Consider the following 3,693-nt stretch of genomic DNA (forward strand, 5'->3'; position numbering starts at 1 on the left):
ATCAAAGAGAAAGGAATGATCCTTGAGCAAGGACTCATTAAAGATGGTGTGGTCAAGATTTACAAGGAGGCCAACCAAAATCAATCACATTCCAATGACAAGTCTAGGTATTGGAACAAAAACAAGAAGGTTGCAACAAATGGGGCTACCGATACAAGACATGTGAATATTGTTGGTCCTTCCCAAAATTAGTCCAACCCACCATATCAACCAAAAAATCAACAAGCTATCAACTACCAATAGCAGAATCACCAAAGCTATCAAAGCCACAATCCAGGACCCAACTTTCAAGGATCTAGCAATCAAGCTAATGCCATCAATGTAGTTGTAGGACCAAAGCCCAAGTTCCAACCTGCACCTAGAAACTATACACCCCTTGGTGAGCCATTGGATGTCATTTTTGAAAAATTGACTAAAGAAAACCTCATCAAATTTCCTCCTACCTAGCGAATTGACCTAGGCCAATCCAAAGCTACATGGTTCAAAGACATTGAGTACTACAAATTTCATAGGGTAAAAGGTCACACCACCCTCAGATGCATGAAACTAAAAGATTATGTGCAGGACCTCATTGATAGAAAAGAAATCACTGTTGGTGCCCAAACCTCTCCCAATGCAGGCTTAAAGATCTATCAAAATGCTTTTCCTCCTCACAACAACCAAAATCCTAGAAAGGCACCTATCCAAACCAACAACAAAAATACCAACAACTGTCAGCCAAACCACTAGCATGAGAAGAACAATGATCACACTTCATCCTACATAGACTATGGTAGCCTCATCGGTTGTATATCTAAAAAAGAGCCTTCTACCAATGTTATCAATATCCAAGGCCCAAACAATGAGTGTACAGTCACCACTAGAAGAGCATGATTGAACATTGCAGCCCCATCAGTCCCATCAGCAATATCATTAGCTCCGTCCAAAAGCCAATACAATATCTTGGAACACCTTGGGAACATGCCAGTCCAAATCTCCATTTTAGACCTTCTCCACACCAGTCCTTTGTATAAAGACATCCTTGATAGTGCTCTCATAGAATCTCATGTCCCTTTGGATATTAATGTGACTAATTTTCATAATCTAGTTGGACACATCTCATCCTCATGTGCCCTATCATTCAAACCCACCGACATACCCATGGTCGAGCCAGATCACACCCTTTCACTTCGCATAGCCATCATGGTATCCAACTTGACTGTAAAAAGATTAATGATAGATAATGGATCAGCCTTGAATATTTGCACCCTAAAATTCATAAAACAAGCTAGGTATACTAAGGCAGATATCATCGGTGAGGTTATCACCATCAAAGCTTATGACAACTTGGAGCAAACCATGGAGGGGACAGTTTTGCTAGCCATCAAGGTTGGGCTGGTCATATAAGAAATAGTTTTCCATGTTGTTGATCTAAACCTACCATTTAACCTCCTCCTTGGATGCCCATGGATCCATGCCATGAATGCCATTCCATCCACATATCATCAGTGCCTCAAATTTCTACATCAAGGCACTGAAGTGACCATCCATGCCGATCCAGAACCCTTTGCTTATTTCAATATGGTTGAAGCCTCATATAAATTCATTACCCTACCATTGAAATTAGCCAATCCATCGCCAGTTCATCCAACACCTGTAATGACCCAGAAACCATCCTCACCTCCACCCTATCTACCGTGAAGATCAACAACAAAGGTTGTGGATAATATAGCTTGTTTGATGCATTTGCAGTTGGTGCATTGCCACTTGCTCCACACACCCATGGATAGCCCACATATCATAAATCCAAGGAGACTCCACCTCCTCGATACACATAGATTGGCCCAACAACCTTTGTATCCCTGAGAATCCCTTGTCATGAGGAGCTCACTCCAGATATCAACAATTGGTTGCATAAGGATGCACCTCCAAGAGATCAAGTACACCTTGATCACTTCAGCCAGAAGTATCCCCAAGCACATAATCTCATCACTAAAAAATGGAACTATCAAGGTGGTGGTCTAGGACCAAAGGAAAGAGGCATGCAATGCCCCATCGAAGCACAAAAATGGGAAAACAAGTTAGGTCTAGGCTTTGGTATACCCACAACTGGGGGCACCAATATGGATGGTCATGCTTTTTTGAACATCCACTATGACCTTGTAGAAATTGAAGGCATTCTAGAGGAAGTTGAAAAGAGAGCCTACGATGATATCCCAGACCAAATCTTCCTAGGAGACTCTGTTCTCCAAGAACTATCCATCCATTTCATCAACCTACCACTCGCTCACCTTGAACTCGTAGATTGGGACCAACCAGGCATCATACACATTGATAAGTTCATATCAGAGGAAGCACTTCTAAGATTCATGGGAGCTGAAACACCTCACTAGAAAACAAAGCCAAATTTTTCCTATATCTATAAGCTAGATCCCAAAGGGTATTTTTTAAAAAATCCCCAACCTAGTTCTGATACACCCAAAACTAGAACTAAGGAAAATCTGAGACTAGCTAAGGTAGGGAAGAGAGCCCCTCAGCAAGAAAATCTAGAGTCACAAGCAGAACATGAGGATTTAGCATTGCCTCCTCAAGATAATCGACCAGAGGTGTCTTCTATTCTAATTGAGGATACTAGAGAAGTCAACATCGGTTCTTCAGAGATCCCCAAACTTGTTCACATTGTTGCATCCCTATTGCAAGACCAAGATGACCTCCTCTTTGAGGTCTTAAGAGAGAACATTGGCCGATTTGCATGGTCATATCAGGACATGCTAGGACTTGATCCAAAGCTTGTAGTTCATACTCTTGCATTCGATCCAAAGATCAAGCCCATTAGACAAAAGCTTAGAGAAATGCACCCCAAGGTGGGATTACTGGTCAAAACTTAGTTAGAAAGAATCTTAGCTACTAACGTTATCCGACCTATCGACTACTCAGAGTGGATCTCCAACATGGTCCCCATCGCTAAGCCTTTCGGTGACATAAAAATCTGCACTAATTTCAGAGATCATAACAAAGCTTGTCCAAAAGATGATTTTCCCTTGCCCAATATAGATATGATTGTAGATATTATAGCTGGACATGAAATTTTGTCCCTCATTGATGGATTTTCTAGGTATAATCTAATCAAGATTGTAGCAGAAGATCAGGATAAGACAGCATTCACTACACCTTGGGGAACCTTTTGGTACAACATGATGCCTTTTGGCCTAAAGAAAGTTGGGGCTACCTATCAAAGAGCTATGACAACCATTTTCCATGATCTTATCTATAGAATTTTGGAGGATTATGTGGATGATATCTTGGTCAAATCTCATACCTTCATGGATCATCTTGCTGACCTAGAGAAAGTCTTTGATAGGTTAGCCAAATATCATCTCATGCTAAATCCCAAGAAGTGTGTCCTTGGGGTCACATCTGGCAAGCTTCTAGGATTAATAGTTTCTAAATGAGGTATAGAGATCAACCCCAAGAAGGTCAAGGCTATCTTAGACATGCCTCCTCCCTAGACACTCGACAGCTTCGCACTCTTCAGGGAAAGCTTCAATCCATCTGGCGCTTCATCTCCCATCTTGCAAATAAGTGTACGCCATTTGCACATTTACTGAAGAAGGATGAAATTTTCAAGTGGTATCCTTTATGTCAACGTAGCTTCAATTATGTCAAGCAGTATCTCGCTAATCCCCCTATCTTGGTTCCACCAGTTCTTGGTCA

The sequence above is a fragment of the Cupressus sempervirens genome, chromosome 1 (genome assembly GCF_028749045.1).
Source record: "Cupressus sempervirens isolate cs-2001-9-10 chromosome 1, ASM2874904v1, whole genome shotgun sequence".
NCBI lineage: Eukaryota > Viridiplantae > Streptophyta > Pinopsida > Cupressales > Cupressaceae > Cupressus > Cupressus sempervirens.